Source organism: Callithrix jacchus, chromosome 3 (assembly GCF_049354715.1).
Source record: "Callithrix jacchus isolate 240 chromosome 3, calJac240_pri, whole genome shotgun sequence".
NCBI lineage: Eukaryota > Metazoa > Chordata > Mammalia > Primates > Cebidae > Callithrix > Callithrix jacchus.
The window spans coordinates 145,125,759-145,144,742 of NC_133504.1; the positions used below are offsets into that span (position 1 = coordinate 145,125,759).

Below are 18,984 nucleotides of genomic sequence, written 5' to 3' on the forward strand. Positions count from 1 at the left end.
GTGTTGAGAAAACTGGCTGGCGGTGTGCAGAAAGCAGAAACTGGACCCCTTCCTGACACCTTACACTAAAATTAACTCCAGATGGATTAAAGACTTAAGCATAAGACCTAACACCATAAAAACCCTAGAAGAAAACCTAGACAAAACCATTCAGGACATAGGCATAGGCAAGGACTTCATGACTAAAACACCAAAACCATTGGCAACAAATGCCAAAATAGACAAATGGGACCTAATTAAACTCCAGAGCTTCTGTATAGCAAAAGAAACAATCATTAGAGTGAACTGGCAACCAACAGAATGGGAAAAATATTTTGCAATATACCCATCTGACAAAGGGCTAATATCTAGAATCTACTAAGAACTGAAACAGATTTACAAGAAAAAAACAAACCCATCCAAAAGTGGGTGAAGGATATGAACAGACACTTTTCAAAAGAAGACATATATGAGGCCAACAAACATATAAAAAAAATGCTCATCATGACTGGTCATTAGAGAAATGTAAATCAAAACCACATTGAGATACCGCCTCATGCCAGTTAGAATGGTAATTATTAAAAAATCTGGAGACAACAGATGCTGGAGAGGATGTGGAGAAATAGGAACAATTTTACACTGTCGGTGGGAGTGTAAAGTAGTTCAACAATTGTGGAAGACAGTGTGGTGCTTCCTTAAGGACCTAGAAATAGAAATTCCATTGGACCCCGCAATCCCATTACTGGGTATATACCTAAAGGATTATAAATTGTTCTGTTATAAAGACACATGCACAGGTATGTTCACAGCAGCACTGTTTACAATAGCAAAGACCTGGAACCAACCCAAATGCCCATTGGCGATAGACTGGACAAGGAAAATTTGGCATATATACACCATGGAATACTATATAGTCATAAAAAATGATGAGTTTGTGTCCTTTGTAGGGGCATGGATGAATCTGGAAACCATAATTCTCAGCAAACTGACACAAGAACAGAAAATCAAACACCACATGTTTTCACTCATGGGTGGGTGTTGAACAATGAGAACACATGGACACAGGGAGGGGAGCATTACACACTGGAGTCTGTTGGTGGGAGTGAGGGAGGAACAGTTCCCCAGCAATAATATGCAGAGAAATGCCAGATGTAGGTGATGGGGGGATGGAGGCAGGAAATCACATTGCCATGTATGCAACAATCCTGCATGATATGCACATGTACTCCAAAACCTAAAGTACAATAAAATAAAGAAAATCTTCTCTTACCAAAAAAAAAAAAAAAAAAAGTCAGAAAAGTATAAATGGCATATTTTCCATGGTTACCAAAAGATGCATTTATTTTTATCAAAAGTGAAAAGTTAAAAGTATGAAGGCTATGTGTCTACTGAAGAAATGTTGCAAACTCTGGGCAAATATTGATAAGTCTTAAAGTGACATAGTGCCATGACAGTGTGATTACAAGAAGAATAAACACATACAACAAACGCATGACATTAGCACTTGCTATGTCTGAGCAGAAGGCTGTTCAAAAACAAAGCCAAATGAAATACCTAGACATGGTGACACAAATCGGTCCTAGGTGGGATTTTTGCAATGTTCCTGAAACTGCATTGTACTGTAGTAGTGACTGGTTTTGAGATTTGTCCCAGAAGATGAAGTGAAAGATAATTTAAAACTCATTAAATATTGTCCAATGTAGGACCATACCCACAAGACATGAAATGCTATTTGTCACATGAATTTATTTTGGTTTGAGGGAGAAATGATGCCATGAATTTAAGATAAGTAAAGTGTAAAGAATTATGGCAGGATTGTAACTATCATATTGATAATAGATTTTAGAAATATTTGATGGAGCAGTCAAAAATTCCAGTAAGTTGGAATGATATTATGAGCAAGCACAAACAAGTTAGTATTTTATTCATATTTCCCAGATTTTTGGCTTTGAAGATTTGGCTTTAGTCATGATTTAATTGATTATTCTGTGAGTAAATATTATATTTTTCTAACTTGGCTAAAGGAATTTCAAATTAAGAGTATTCAGTACAAAATTAATATTTCAGGATATTTAACTTTTTCTGTTGGGTTGGGGATTAAATTCATTAAAAAGAAAAACTAGTATCCAACTGGTTATTATTGAAAAATAAGGCTAATTTGAGTTCCAATGCCAGAGGACAAATTCGTCTTATTTTTGCTATAGAAAAATGCCAAGACTGGCTGGGTGTGGTGGCTGACACCTGTAATCCCAGCACTTAGGGAGGACGAGGCAGGTGGATTACCTGAGGTCAGGAGTTGGAGACCAGCCTGGCAACATGGTGAAACCCCATCTCTACTAAAATTACAAAAATTAGCTAGGCCTGGTGGCAGACGCCTGTAATCCCAGTTACTCAGGAGGCTGAAGCAAGAGAATTGCTCGAACCTGGGAGGTGGAGGTTGCAGCAAGCTGAGACTGTGCCACTGTACTCTAGCCTAGTCAACAAGAGCGAAACTCTGTCTCAAAAAAAAAAAAAAAAAAAGCGAGGACTTTTTAATGGTAATAAAACATGAATTTTTTTATGTTAACATGGAGTCCATATAAATGGTAAAAAGATAACTCCCTGTGGTCATTCGCTTTATTCTCAGTAACCATCCAGGTATTACAGATACAGTACAGTAGTTCATGGTCCATGACCCCCTCAGAGTTACTATAAGTAGACTTTGAAAAATGTGAATCCCAAAAGTTATCTGTAGATGTGGTAAATATCAGGTCTAGCAGATACATGAAGTATTTTACAAATCTATATTTTAGTGAATAAAATAATATATGATTGAATAATTAAGTTATGGTGTATGAGTTTAACCATTGGCTAGTGAAAGCATTATTGTCGCTCTATACAGAAGAAAAGGAGGAAAAAAGCTATAGATTAAAAGTTATTTAAGAAATATGGTTACAATTGCCTGTATGAATTTTGTTTAAATTTAGATGAGAACAGACTGTTAAAAGGACACTTATGAGGCAATTGGGGAAATTTGAGTGCTGATTAGTAATTGGTATTATATTATTAATGTAAGTAGTATAATGGTATTAGCTTATTTTTACAAAGTAAATCCTTGTCTTAGATACATAATGAATTATGTACAGATGAAATGTTATGATGTCTGGAATTTGCTTCAGAATAATCCAGTGTGGTGAGATAGAGGTTGGGGGGGTAGATGAAGATATAAATGAAACATGATTTGCCATGAGTTAATTGTTGAAGCTGGGAATGGTGGGGGTTTCTTGATAATATTCTTAATAATTTTGCATTAGTTCGAAATTTTCCATAATAAAAAACTTAGAAAAATTGTTGTGCAATGTTATTGAAAGAGGATATCTGCAGCACTGGGTGACACTGGTGTGTAAAATGTGTTCAGAAGGAAGAATGGATGTGAGTGACATACAGGTGTACTTATAAACACACCAAATATATAAATGTATTTTGTTTTTTTTTCAGAGCTAAAGCCATTTATTGGAATCTTGGATGGTTAACATCTAAATGCTTCATTCCTGAAACCACTCAAGAATCATAGGATTAGATGATCCACGTTACCACCAAGGAATACTGTCTCAAGTGATATGGTAAGATTGTAAATATTCTCAAGACTAAATAGTGATTGAGGTCTGAAAAGATTTGTAAATGCTGCATTTTAGCTGTGAGCTTCTACTATAATTTCTTCAGCCCATAACTATTATACCAGGAATTAAAAGTTGTGGTAATCAGCTAAAGTGCTTAGAAGTATCAACATTAGTGATTAGAAGTAAACAAGGCATTATGGCATATCTTCCTCATAGATCCTGTTAGTAATAGTTTTGTTACTGGAATACTTCCCTTTTGCTGTATGTCTCAGGGTGAATTCTTTCGACGTTTATTAGGAGTCAACACTTATAATGAGGGGGCTTAGGAAGCAGATGAAGCAAAGGAAATTGAACTGCAGTGCAGGCTCAACAAAGTTTTGGCCAACCCTACAGGGAGTATTACAACTGTAAGAGTTTATTTCCCTTCTTAAGTAGTCAGCTTTTTTGGGAGAGACATGTATCTTCAGTGCCTTTGTATCCTGCACAGTTCATTAGAGAAGCTATTCAAGAAATATTTGTTGAATGAAGGAAATCAGAGAAAAATCTCTGGTCTCTTCTATAACCCCTAATCCTTGTCCCTTTTACCTTAACCCCTTCCTCTCTCCCCTTGAAAGTGCAGTTGAGAATGGTGAGGTTAACAGTGACACAAATGGGTGTCTTGCATGTCATGAACAAACATGAATTAGCATTCTTCTATGTACCACTGTGTTTCTGGGCTTCATAGATAAGGATGACCTGCAGAGGGACCTGGGGAAAACCACAGACATAAAATGTAAAGAACATGAGATCATATCCAGAGAAGGAGGAAGGGAAAGAGGGGGGAGAGAGAGAGAAGGGAGGGGGAAGAGGGAGCTGGGGAGAGAGGGAGGTGGGGAGAGAGACAGAGAGAGGGAGGTGGGGGGAGAGAGAGAGAGAGGGAGGTGGGGAGAGAGAGAGAGAGAGAGAATATCAGTTTTAGCCATATTAAGGCATGCAGTTTACCATTTTAAGCAGTTGCTTTTTCTGTTTGTGGGGAATATAGGCTGATTGGATTTTAACTTTGATACTTTTATAATCAAAGATTAAGAGACAATCTACTTCTTAGATGCATTTTTTTTAAAGTTAATGCTTTTTTCTTATTGAATATATACCTGCTTTAAGGGCAACAGATTTATGTCTTTTACTTGGCTTTGTTGTTTTCCTTTTTTTTTTTTATAGGAGTTCTTGAGACAGAATTTGTATTAATAAATCCTTAAACTTTCTCTGGACCTTAATACTTTATTAATTAATGCGTTGCATGTAAAGGATCTTCAATTAATACTTTTAAAATAAAGTTAAAGAAGAATAGTTGACTTCCTAAGTAAAGTGGTAGGAGAATAAGCTTTAAAAACAAAGTGGCCAGGCATGGTGGCTCTTGCCTGGATTCCCAGCAGTTTGGGAGGCTGAGGCTGGCCGATTACCTGAGGTCAGGAGTTTGAGACTATCCTGCCCAACATGGTGAAACCCTGTCTCTACTAAAAATGCAAAAATTTGCTGGGCATGGTGGTGTATGCCTGTAGTCCCAGCTACTCAGGAGGCTGAGGCAGGAGAATTGCTTGAACCCAGGAGGCAGAGACTCCAGTGAGCTGAGATTGTGCCACTGTACTCCAGCCTGGGCAACAGAGCAAGACTCTATCTCAAACCGAAAACAAAAACAAAACAAAAAAAACAAGCAAACAAAAAAAAAACGCAAAGTAATCAAAGTAATTAACCAGAAATATACCCATTTTTCTATTAAAACCATTTTTTCCTGTTATCTATGTAGACCGTATATGCTTCATCTTTCGAAATACTATGCAAAGCGTTTTCTTCATGTTGAGTATTAGCAGCATGAGATTATATTGTGTTTCACTGAGTGAATCAGATTTTAAAAATTATGTATCATTCAAAGAGATATGATTGCTTAGGGTTTTGTTCTTGTTGTTGTTTATACTTTTAAGTTCTGGCGTACAAGTGCAGAACGTGCAGGTTCGTTACCTAAACACCTGCCACGGTGGTTTGCCTTAGGGGCTTTACTCTATCTGTTACCTTTGTTTTTAGATTTCCTTCTTGCTCACTTAACCCCACCAGAGGGCAGGCAAAGGAAGGGAGAAAAGAAGATAGTACTTTCAGTTTTCAAAGTCTTGTAGATATTCTTTTATTGGACTCTCTTGTTACACTTCTGAATTATATTAAGACAGTAGGGTTGGCTACTTTTGCTATTTTAAAATATTTTGTAGAGTGCTCAATTATTTTGAAAATCATATAATGTTGACGACTGTTTTTATATTGAATTTAAGTATTTATACTTTAAATTCTTCAGCTTTATGTTTTTAGATCCATATATTTAAAATTAATCATTGTTTTTGGTTATTCCTGCCAAAGTTTTCATCATTACTATTGATAAACACCACTGATTGTAATAGGGAGGTTTTTTTTGGAGGGAGTATTTAAAAGTAACCTTAGAATGTTCATAATACAGAATAAAGTTTTAAGTGACCTTTTTATGTTTTATAAAAGTTGACATTCCTGAGGTCTGTTAATAAATTTTCAAAATGATAAGAATTATCTTTTGAATACAAGTTACTGTTTTGCATGTCAGCTCTAAGTTTATTTAAAAGGAAGACATACCTCAGGCCAAAGTAAATTTCTCTTTACACAGTGAAAGTTCTCAAAATCTACATGTTAAAGTAGATGGCTGCTCAATGTTTTATAGACTCAGTATTGTCGTTAGCACCCATTGTACGTGTATGCCCACATGAAGTGCAGTTTCATGGTCTGTAGCTGTTTGGTTTGTTATCAGCATGAACAGTAAATGTCCTAAAAATCAGCTTCAAAACAGCTGGCCATTGACCAACTGGGGTTTAGCACCGCCTAAATTCACATGACGTTTATTTGCTCTTTGACACACATAATGTACCTGAACTTCTCATCAAGGAAGTTGGTATAGACACCTTTCTGTGTGCTTGTGGGTCTAGTAATGTAGAAGAACCTTAAAATGGATTTTTTAAAGAGAGTTGTTCCTCCCATTCTTTCGGGAGATGTCGTTTTGGATACTAGTGTTCAGGAAAGTTCCCCAAGGTTAGTTAAGATGAAACGTCTTAGTTTGCTTTCTTCAGAGAAGACGATAGATGAGCAAGGTGGAACTAATTTCTGTCATAGTAATTATGGCAAATACGAACACCAGCAACTAGGTAAAGTAAAAACGTATTTCCTTCTGTCCTTTAAAAAAGTATTTTAGGAAAGTAAAACTATTTTTACAGGTATGAATTCTAGTGATCGTGAATATCTTGAAAATCAACTTTATTAAAATTTTAATGAAGTATATAGTTGGCCTACTTTATTAATAATAAAATTTTTGCTTTAAGTATAGCTGGAGAAATATTTATGCTGTAAGTCAAGATAAAACTTTAATGCACTAATAGTACTGATGATCTTTGCAAATTATTTTTGAAGTGTTTGTTATTGAGAATATGTTAGTTACACCTATAGGATATGCAAACCAAAAATAAGATACTGAATTGTTGCTATATAAAGCACTTACATTTTGTTTAAAAATAAGTTCCATTGTTTTATTTAAAAAGATAGTGAATATTTGGGGTGAAGTATTAAAAAGTTAAATCTTTGAATAGAATGAGGATTATTTTGTATCATAGTATTTCTGTTACGTGTAATCCTGCAAAGTTAAATATAATGCTCTTTAAAGTTTGAGAGGATAATAATTAATATATTTCAGGATAAACATCAGCTTGGATATAGTAACTAGCAAATATTAGAGGAAAGGAAAATTACTAAGGAAAAAGATGAAAAAATGCTTTAAGTTTTCAAATATTTGGTTAAAGCAGTTTAAAGTGTTCTCTATGATTATGTTTCTTTTTTAATTTTAGGGAGTAAATAACTGTAAATAAAAAAAAACCTCTGCAAGTTTGATATGTACTATAACTGTTTTCTATACATATTTTAATATATGCACACACACATTTTTATTAGTAGAATGTGAAAAAAATGAGACTGACTGTCCAAGTCATTCTGATACTTGCTTTTTCACTTAGTACATAGACATCTTTCTGTCTCATTCAAAATGTGCTTTTTTTGTGGATATAATGATTTATTCAGTTCCTCATTGAGGAACATTTAGAATGACTACTTTTTAGTTATTAAAAATTATTATGTAATATTCATTGATATATCACTTTATACCTTGGGATAATTGCTTATTAGTATAAATTTTCATATATACTAAATTTTTTTAAAAATTTATTTTTTAAAATTGACATAATTGTACATATTCATGGATCACATAGTGATGTTTTGATACATTGTATAGTGATCACATCAGTCATTAGCATATCTGTCATCTCAGACATTTATCATTTCTTCATGTTAAAAACATTCAATATTCTCTCATTCAATATTTGAAACTGTATATTACTATTACTATGGTCATCTACAGTGATATAGAACACTAGAAATTATTTCTCCTGTCTAGCTGCAATTTTGTATCCTTTAACAAATCTCTCCCTATTCCCCCACCTTCCCCCGCATTTCCTAGACTCTCCTATTTTCTTTTTTACTGCTTTGTAAATTTTGATAGAAAATGCAATTACCATTAAAAACTTTATCAATTTAAGCTCCTTCTCATCATACATATTTCTTTAAAAAGAAAGTATGGCATACTTTCTTTTTAAAAATACCAGTTACATAAAACAATGAAGGAAGGAGCTTTTACGTTTTAAATAGAAATATATATTGATATCTACTACATCCTGGTATTAGAAATTACCAGTTTTTTATTCTCTTTGCTTATTTGAGTAGAAATGGAAATGAGGCCACTGATGGATTGGCACTTCGTAATTTCAGTTAAAAAATTTATAAATTGGCCAGCACTTGGTTTTGTGTTCAACAGTGTATGTGTATAAGTGAAAATATATATATATTAATATGTGCAGTTACTTGAATAATTTAGTTGTTTTCTTCACTTTACTACAGCCTACATAATTGGACTTGGTATTTAAATGTAATATGCTATGCCTATTTATATGGCTCCTTACTTTTATCTCTGAACTTGTTCTTTTTTAAAAAAAAAACCTATCTTATACTGTTAAATATAGCACACATGTTACAAGGTATAATGATTAGATTTTGTGATTTGTATTTGCAAATAAGCTGTCAATCTAATGATTAAGAATTTCCCATGGTTTGTGTTTTTACTAATTAAGATCAAAATAAAACATAATCATGGAACACGAAATAATCTGATGTCTGTTGAAATTTCTAAGGCTACAGGTTATTTGTGGAATAAATAATTCTTGCATGATTTTTCTCTTTAAAAATAAAATTCAGGACTGAGGATGGGGAAGCAAAAAAAATAAATAAAATTCAACTTTAGGAAATGACTATGAAAATTAATTTAAAGAACTTATTTGGCAACTTATGTAGAGATATTTGGTTTTAAAGCTTCTGACTCTTCAATTTTCATCTACTGATCAATTGAAATTGCATCTCAAGATTCAATTTGAATCTTAAATCTCAAGATTTGGCACTAAATTTATATTGCATATACAAATTATAAACACAACAGTTCATACCAATGTATACATAGGTTAGTTGCAACTCAGCATAAACGAATCTTACTTCCTGTTTACTGGTGGTTCTGGTATAGAGATAATGCAGTGGTTTAGCCAGAAGTTACAGTTTTGTTCATTTAACGAAAGGAGAAATTGATGATATGGAAAGATTTCATGTAAAAAAAAAGCAAAGAAAGAGCTGTTCTTTTAGAGAAAAACCGACATGTAATCTCAAAGCTGTATACTTGAATCAGTTGTTTCCAACTTCTTTAATTATTAATTCAGTATTTCAAAAGTTATTTTTCTGGGCCAGGCATGGTGGCTCACGCTTGTAATCCCAGCACTTTGGGAGGCCGAGGCGGGCGTATCACCTGAGGTCAGAAGTTCGAGACCAGACTGGCCAACAAGGTGAAAACCCATCTCTACTAAAAATACAAAAATTAGCTGGAGGTGGTGGCAGACCAGTAATCCCAGCTACTCAGGAGGCTCTGAGGCAGGAGAATCTCTTGAATTGGTGAGGCAGAGGTTGCAGTGAGCCAAGATTTCAATACCGCACTCCAGCCTGGGCGACAGAGCGAGACTGTCTCAAGAAAAAAAAAAGTTATTTTTTTAAGGGACGTTAGGTAAGATCATAATATATATTGACAATTGTACTTTTGTAAGAGAATCAATTGAGAATAAGTCTAGCTTAGAACATGTAGACATCTACCCGCAGCTTTTTACTATCAAATTATTTATAGATGCTTATGATTTATTTAACAAATATGTATAATTTGCAGAGATCGATATTTTAAAGATTCTTTGCTATTGATAATTTTTTTTATTTTTTAGCTTTCTTTAAATGTTAAGTAGTATAATATTTTAAAAATTTTTCTGGAAGTTCTCAAACAACTCATTGGTTTCACTAGTATCCTCTATTTCTCTGTAAAATATATTTTAAAATGCCAATAGCACACTACTACATACTGATGAAAATTCCTTACTACTATTTCTGCTCCTAACAGGCTAAGTTGTGGACTTAACAAGAATTGGTTATATTTTTAAACAAATCTGTTTATGACAATTATACTTATTGTAATTATGTAATTTAATTATTACACAATTCAGGAAAATATGCAATTCAAAAGCAAGAGTTGTTTCAGTGTAAACAAAGTTGAGTGCTTTGGTTAGACTTCATAAAGATGAATTCCTAAACAAATGTATATTTGAATTACACATAGGCCAGGAAAGTATACAAAGGATTTTGCCCTTGGATGCCTTCAGTTTCTTGTGTCACTTTAAAGAAATCCAAACTTGAAATTATAGCAGATGTACATGGGTTTTGTTTTAGGCAAAAGCACGCTGGTGTAATAGCATATCTGCCTTGCAAGGTAAGGCCTTGGCACTGTATCAAAAGGCTGGTGAATAAACTTGGATTTTATATTTTAAGTTAAAATTAAACCTTTAGTGAACCTCTTGATCTGTTTTTCCCCCCTGATTTCTACTTTAATGGAGTTTTTGATTAAATAGTTAGACAATAGTTGTGATTTATAGTAAAGGGCTTCTACTATATAGCTGTATAATGTTGCAATTTTTTAAAAGAAATAAATCATTTATTTGTTATTCCTACTTAATAAAAGAAAACCTCCAAATGATCACATATGATGTGACATAATCTTATCCCATTCATGAGATGCTTAAATATCCTTAGGGGGTGTGTGTGTGTGTGTGTGTGTGTGTGCATGCACACATGCTGTGTTTGTGTAGTGTCCTAATCATGTGATCCAAGACTGATCTCACTGATAAATACTAGCATAATTAGAACATATTATATCCATATTCGGGTATAAAGGTTGCTGGGAGGAAGGTATTGTTTACTGATTCAGAATGTACTATAATGTTTTCTGACTACTGAACAATGGATTATAGGTATAGTCATGAGTGGATCCTAAACTTCCATAGACTGTGTGTGTTTCCATAGACTTCTAGGTTGACAGCTGCAAAGTCCTTCTATCTCAAGGATTGGGTTATTTTATTCTGATGGAATAAACCTTAATATTATTGTTGTTCATTCCATTTGGAATCAAGGATAAAGGTTAATGTGAAAAATATATATATTTTAACATTGATCTGTATAAAATTCACCAAGAACAGAGACAATGATACGTTGAACAGAAGAAGATAGCACCATTAAGAATTAGGAAACATGAGCACCTTCTATATTCTGGACACTGTTATCTTGTTCTGTTTTACTGAAGTGATCTCATTTGTCTACCAAGTAGTGCATTTGTGTTCCATTTCCCTCATCAAATAGAATATAAGGTGAGCATGAACTTTGTTTTGTTTGGTGTGTTCCAAGGCTTGGGACATAACAGTTGCTCACCGATGGAAGTGAATGAATGTTATCTAAGTCCTCTTGACAACCCTGTGAAACAGGTGGTTATGTAGAATTTTAAACATTCATGGAAACAAATTATTTGAGGCCTTTTGATTACTAAGTGGTTTAGCCATGCTTTTGTCTTAAAATAAGGCATTTTCCCCTTCTACTCTATTGCCTTGCAGTATTGTTTGATGTTTTTGAACCTTTATGTATACAGTATTTTTTTAAAAGATTGTTGTGTCTGATAGGTGCAGTCATGTACCTGTAGTCCCAACTACTTAGGAGACTGAGGCTGGAGGACTGCTTGAACCCAGGAGTTCAAGGCTGCAGTATGCAATGATGGCACCTGAGAACAGCCACTGCACTCCAGCCTGGGCAGCATAGTGAGACTCTGTCCCTTAAAAAAATAAATGACTAGTGTATCTATCCAATTTAATTATTTTATTAAAGAACATACACCCTTTTTTGGTGCTTTCATTTTAATTAAGATATATTTTAATAGGAAAAAACTTTAGTGTATGTTAGGCATTACTCTTTGCAACTGTCTTTTACTTTAATGAACAGTTGATAATTATTTTTCGTAACACTGATAAGATGAACTGATTAAATAAACGGCTATTTTACATGCCTTTTACAAAACAAGAGACACACGTATTGTGGTATCAGTTCCATTTCATTACAAAGTGTTAATGACTCCATGAGATATAAATGTTTAAATAGTATTCTGGTATACCTCTCCCTGGGTGTTCTGCACAGCTCACTAGCAGTGACAACCTACCATGTAGCACTTACTTTACTAACTGGATTTCCCTAGTAAGTGATCTTTTCAGTTTGTTTTTGTAGAACCATTGCTCTCAGTTGTTAAATTGTCTTAAGTCCAGATTAGCAGATTTTGGTTTGATACTCTTAATCTTGGGTAGAGGGGTAACCTGACAGGCCATGTTCTTTTTAGAAGGCAACAAAAGTGACTTAAGTCTTTATTGAAGACCAGACTATTCTTTTCTTTTTTTGAGACGGAGTTTCGCTGTTGTCTCCCAGACTAGAGTGCAATGGCACGATCTCGGCTCACTGCAACCTCTGCCTCCTGGGTTCAGGCAATTCTCCTGCCTCAGCCTCCTGAGTAGCTGGGATTACAGGCACGTGCCACCATGCCCAGCTAATTTTTTGTATTTTTAGTAGAGACGGGGTTTCACCATGTTGACCAGGATGGTCTCGATCTCTTGACCTTGTGATCCACCCACCTCGGCCTCCCAAAGTGCTGGGATTACAGGCGTGAGCCATCGCGCCCGGCCCAGACTATTCTTAAAGAGTTTGAAGAAGGTCTTGGGAGAAAATTGAGTTGAGGTTTCTGCCACTTCAAATGCTTATGATATTGACACACTGAAGGAGATGGAGAATTGTTTGGAATTCAGAAGTGATACAAAGATTGCTGGGCAGAACAATGTCCTGGAAGAACCTGAGCTCCAAATAATAATCAGTCTGCTATGGAACTTTCAGCCTGACCCAGATGGAACCTCACACTTACTATGTGTGTGAAGGAGTTCAGGACTTGTTTTTTCTAATACAAATAGGATTTGGAAGCACTGGGCTTTCATAGTGTGAAATAAGTTCCTTTTATTAAGAGGGTCTTTGCAGTACTTTTCAGGCCGTAATCATTGGAGGATGTAGGAGAAGCCTTATTGGGTTGTATTCATGTCATCTCTGGATCTTCTGAGAATTCTCATGATAAAGGAGGGATATTGGGAATACCTGCAGGCATGATGGGGGGCCAGGCAGTGAAATGTTGAGAAAGGAGGCGGATGGCATTTCCATCCAGACTAAGCTGAGCTGTGCTAGTGACTGTGCCTTGAACTGGCTACTTCATCATTCTAGACTAGTTAACCTCACCTATCAACTTGAATTATATCTTTTTTCTAGCATTGTTTTCAAGATTATAAAAAATTGTCAACAGAATTGACATATTTTTCAGTAATGGTGGCTATTTGTATTACAAATGCTTCTCGATTTTTATTTGGATGTAGATGAGTCAGTTTAATTACAAATTTAACCTTAGAACATTCTTGCATAGAAAATATTCTAGGTATTTGGATGTAGGTATTTTATTGTACATAAATCCTGAAAATTTTAGCACTTGACTTATAGGACAGTTAATAGGGGCTTAAACAGAGCACTTTTCTCTGTCTTTCCGTTTTTTTGTTTGTTTGTTTGTTTTTGAGATGGAGTCTTGCTCTGTCACCCAGGCTGGAGTGCAGTGGCATGATCTTGGCTCACTGCAACCTTTGCCTCCAAGGTTCAAGCAGTTCTTATGCCTCAGCCTCCTGGGTAGCTTGGATTACAGATGTGCACCACCAAGCCTGGCTAATTTTTGTATTTTTAATAGAGGTGAGGTTTAACTATGTTGGCCTCGAACTCCTGACCTCAGGTGATCCACCTGCCTCCATTTCCCTAAGTGCTGCGATTACAAGTGTGAGCCATCGTGCCCAGCCGTGTCTTTCCTTCTTTGTTCATAATGTGTGCTCTTCCAAAAAGCTACTGCCAAATGATTGTGTGATTTAGATAGAAAGGTTTTTTTAGAAGTCAGTGCAACCTTACTATGTCAGTAGCTTTTGTTGGCCGTTTTTATAGTTAGCCTAATCACTTCTTAAGTGTGTTTTTAAGGTGCTTTACATCATTGATGATCAGAGAAGTTTAAATCAAAACTATAATGAGATATCATCTCACCCCAGTTAAAAATGACTTTTATCCAAAAGATAGGCAATAACAAATGCCGGTGATGATGTGGAGAAAAGGGAACCCTTGTACACTGTTGGTGGAAATGTACATTAGTATAACCACTATGGAGAACTGTATGGAAGTTTCCCAGAAATCTAAAAATAGAGCTACTATATAGGATTCCAGCAATACCACTGCTAGGAGTATACCCAAAAGAAAGGAAATCAGTATATCAAAGAAATATCATCATTCCCATGTTTATTGCCACACTATTCACAATAGCCAAGATTTGGAAGCAACCTAAATGTCCACCAACAGATGAATGAATAAAGAAAATGTGGTACATATACACAATGGAGTACTATTCAGCCATAAAAAGAATGAGATTCTGTCACTTGCGGCAACATGGATGGAAGTGGAAGTCATTATATTAAGTGAAATAAGCCAGGCACAAAAGACAGACTTCACATATTATTGCTTATTTTTGGGAGCTGAAAGTTAAAACAGTTGAACCTGTGAAGATACAGTAGAAGGATGTTACCAGAGGCTGGGAAAAAAGTAGTGGTGGGATCGCAGGTAGAGGGTGGGGAAGTACGGATGGTTGATAGATACAAAAAATATTAATAGTTAAAAAGAATGAATAAGATCTAGTATTTGCTAGTGCAGCGGGGTGACTGTAGTCAAAACATGGAGTCTCATTCTGTCACCCAGGCTGGAGTACAGCAGTACAGTCTCGGCTCACTGCAGCATCCTCCTGGGTTCAAGCAGTCCTTCTACCTCAGCCTCCCCAGTAGCTGGGATTACAGGCATATGCCACCATGCCCGGCTAATTTTTGTATTTTTAGTAGAGATAGGTTTCACCGTGTTGGCCAGGCTGATCTCAAACTCCTGACCTCAAGTGATCCACCCTCCTCACCCTACCAAATTGCTGGGATTACAGGTGTGAGCCCCTGCATCAGCCTATACTCAAAAATAATTTAATTGTACATTTAAAAAAAAGGGTATAATTGGATTGTTTGGAATACAAAGGATAAATACTTGAGGTGATGGTTACTCCATTTACCCTGTGATTATTATACATTGCATGCCCGTATCAAAATGTCTCATGCAACCCATAAGTATATACACCTACCACATTTTTGTAAAAATTAACAGTAAAAAATTATTTTAAATGCTGTCTTTTTAGACTGCCTCCCAAAGTTATTTGGATGTATATTATTAAAAATTGGGGCAGATAGGTATGGTTAAAATTAAGGTCAGGATCTTTATTTCTTCGGATAAAAGAAATTTGCAGGAAACTTAATTGAAGTAAACATACATCTGTCTCCTCCATCTTTTGAAAATTTTTACTTGTTAAATATGTATTAAATAATATAAGGGATGTATATAATTATATTGGGATATATAATTTTTATTTAATAAAAGTTTTATTTAATTAAAAAATCTCTTTATTATAATTTTATATATATCCCATATATATATATCACTTATAATAATAATATTATAATGCAAATTATACTAGTCACAAGACTGGTATGTATCCAGTATGTACTGGTATGGTGACACTGGTTATGAAAATATTGTAATTTGTTGTGTCGGTTGATATTTAGCCACTGCTAAATCTCCTCTCCCAGTTGCTCCTGATGCTCAGATCCCCCTGCCCCCACCTGAGGACCACTGTGTGTTTCATGCACTAAAGGGTGAGGCACACCAGGGCTTCCAGGACTCAGCTCCACTCTGATACTGCACCTGCTCTAATTGTGCAGTTACTGCCTCTTCCTGGTGGATGACTATTTTGACCATCACAGCTACTTATTCCTCACTTAAGAAGCAAAAGAAAAGCTGTATTGAATCTAAGATAAAATAATTGAAACAAAGGGGATAAGAAAAAGATATTGCTAAATAAATATATCGCTAAATAAATATCAAGTAAAACATACTGAAATAATAAAAGTGTAAAAAGATGAATAACACAATCAAATGTGTATCTCAAGATACTGAAAAAATAAAGATGGTTTTAAAAAGAAGAGTAAAATAGGTTAAGATGAATAAAGCTATGTTGAGGTTTAAAATGTGACTGAAGGAATATACTGGAAAGGTTAAACAAAAATGAAGTGCTGTAAAGGGAATTCAGGAAGCAATATTCAGTCCAAGGGTTAACTCCACCCAGGTACAAGTTGTGGCCTTTGGGTTGAGGCAACTACAGTTATAAGCTGCCAATTCTGGTGACTTCCTGAAAGTTGAATCTGCAAGGGGAGTAGAAATCTCTTGTATGACTATCCTTGGGGTTAATAGTTTTCCTCACCCCCTAACCTCTGTTATTATTCTATTTAACATGAAAGTGTTGTTTCTTTTTACTAGATAGTGGGTTCAGGACTGAATTGGTACCCTAGAGCATAGCCCAGTGGCAGGCACTTCTTAAGCAGTTAGCAAACTTGTGTTAAATAAATGTTAAGAGTCCTCTGGCCTTTATGGACCAGAGCAAGTTTTTACTTGTTAAGAAGTGCAGTTAGTTGTCATATGTAGCTCACTGACTTGTCCTTCAAAACCATCTAGCACATTGCTCAGTAGGCAATGGTTCCCTAGGCCAAAACCAGCCTTAGTTTCTTTCTCTCTCTCTCTATTTTCTCTCTCTCGCTTTCTGTCTCTCCCCTCCCTCCTTCCCTCCCTCCGACCCTTCCTCCCTTCCTTCTTTTCTTTTCCTTTCTTTCTTTTCTTTCCTTTCCTTCCTTCCTTCCCTCCCCCTCTTTCCCTCCCCTCCCCTCTCCTCCTTTTTCTTTACTCTTCTTTCTTTTTGCTCTGTCGCCCAGGCTGCAGTGCAGTGACATGATCTCCAGCTTTAGTTTCAAAATGAAAAGAGAAAAACAAAAAAAACACCTCAAATTAAGCAAGTGGTGATCAGTCTAGAACAGCAGTTAGTAAACCTTTTCTGTAAAGGGCCAGATAGTAAATATTTTAGGCTTTACAGGCCACAAGTCTTTGTCATAAATACTTAGCTCTGGCTTTGTAGAGCCAAAGCGGCTGTAGATGATATTCGAGTGAATGTGTGTGGCTGTGTTTTACTACAACTTTATTTTAAAAAAACAGCCACTGGGCCAGATTTGGCCTTGGGGATCAGTTTTCCAACCCCTAAACTAGACTACAGAAAAGAATATTGGTAACATCCGAGAGCTACATACAGGGAACTTACCTGGGAATTAGAGAATAGAAGCTTTGGCTGGGCGCAGTGGCTCATGCCTGTAATCCCAGCAGTTTGGGAGGCCGAGGTGGGTGGATCACCTGAGGTCAGGAGTTTGAGACCAGCTTCGCCAACATGGTGAAATCCTGTCTCTACTAAAAATACAAAAATTAGCCAGCCGTAGTGGTGCGTGCCCATAATCCAGGTACTTGGGAGGCTGAGGCAAGAGAATCTCTTAAACCTGGGAGGCGGAGGTTACAAAGAGCTGAGGTCGAACCCCTCCACTCCAGCCTGGAAGACAACAAGACCCTGTTTCAAAAAAACACAGAATGGAAGCTTTGAAGAAAGTGTCCAATACCATACCTAGTTGTATTTTCTAAAACTCTTGGAATAGTGTTTTATCTGTTCTAGGTGTTCAATAAATATTTATTAATTTGATGTGAGATCCTACTATATCGCTTATCTTCCTTGGCCTTCAGTTGTCTCATGGTATTTAAGAGATTATGATAAATGATTGTTAAAATCTCTCCAGTAAAAAAAAAAAAGGACTCTGATTCTGTGACTGTTTTGGAAGGCCAGATGGTTTATTCTTTAAAGATAACAATTGTTGGCTTAATACATTTCCCATATGTGCCCAGTATCCTGATTTGCAGTTCCGAAGTGGTTGCTTTTATCAGTTGTTTATCCTTAGTGGAACAGATTGTCCACTAGGGTATACCTATGTGCCTTCCACTCATTTTCCCCACCCCATCCTGCCACATGCGGGGGTGGATATAAAATGTATTAATCTGAGTCATTTTTTTTTGTTTTAAAAAATTAGCTGAAAAGGTAAGCTAGACCATCTCAGATGATTCTTTGTAAAAAGATAGCAGTCAGGATGAGGATTGGTCTGTCCTTTGGAATTATATTTTTCTAAATTCTATAGCTAGCAAAGCAGACATGCCATCACTGACTTATTTTAACTGTTAAACAACAATCCAAAATGATTTTATTACAAAGTAAATTATAGGAACCTTACCTAAATTCTTCTTGTACTTTTACTTAGACTTTTGATGGTATTTTGTGTTTCTGAAGAGTAACTTAAGACTAAATGGACCCTTTGATGACCCCTACACTGTCCTCAAGAGGAAGTATAAGCTGATATACATTTTCAGGCTACTTGATGAAGAAACTTTAAAAAAAAAAAAAACTGAAATTTTCGTTGTAATGAATACAGAAAATTTATCTTTATTATTTCTTAGGCTTCTGAAATTTCCTATTTATAAGTAGCCCTTAAACTTGGACATGCTTCAGAGTCACCTAGGGGATCTTATTAAACAATAGATTCTGATTTTCTAGGTTTGGAGTGGGGCTTTAAAGAATATTAAGATTATGAAGTTAGGTTTTTCCAAATTACTTTGAATACAGTACATTTAGGTTAAGGTTAACCATGCATAAACATTTGTCTGTGTTTTGAACTTGCCTGTTTAATTTTACTGGACAATCTTTTCATCTTCTTAGCCCTACTGGTTCTCTAATTCTTTTTTTTTTTTTTTTTAATACAGTCTCATTGTTTCACCCACGCTGGAGTGCAGTAGTGTAGTCTAGACTCAC

General features: G+C 35.5%; 1 protein-coding gene across 11 annotated transcripts in view; it reads left to right on the forward strand.

Annotated features, from left to right (window-relative positions):
• Positions 1–18,984, forward strand: part of FRYL (FRY like transcription coactivator) — a 282,324-nt gene that overhangs the window by 93,995 nt on the left and 169,345 nt on the right. For all 11 annotated transcript variants that reach the window (XM_054253361.2, XM_078367237.1, XM_078367241.1 and 8 more), the window contains one exon: positions 3,457–3,581. The gene's annotated coding sequence lies outside the window, so the exon portion shown is untranslated. The remainder of the gene's footprint in view (positions 1–3,456; positions 3,582–18,984) is intronic.